Raw genomic sequence first — 258 nt, 5'->3', positions numbered from 1 at the left:
TAATAACTTACTAACAGTACAAATTAAATTTTTGATTAAAAGAAAAAGAAAAACAATAACAAAGTAAAACACATAGAAAACACAAAATTATACAGAAAAGTATCTATGACCCTACATGCAGATGGACTGAATTCCCCTACTGAAATAGCCTATTAGATTAACGTACAAGGAACTTTAATCTTAAAGACACAGGAAAAGAGTTAAAAGAAAGGGATAATACCCAAATCAAGAAGAAGAAGAAGAAGGAGGAGGAGGAGG

The sequence above is a fragment of the Octodon degus genome, unplaced genomic scaffold, assembly GCF_000260255.1.
Source record: "Octodon degus isolate 3935 unplaced genomic scaffold, OctDeg1.0 scaffold00221, whole genome shotgun sequence".
Taxonomy (NCBI): domain Eukaryota; kingdom Metazoa; phylum Chordata; class Mammalia; order Rodentia; family Octodontidae; genus Octodon; species Octodon degus.
This window is presented reverse-complemented; position numbering follows the sequence as displayed.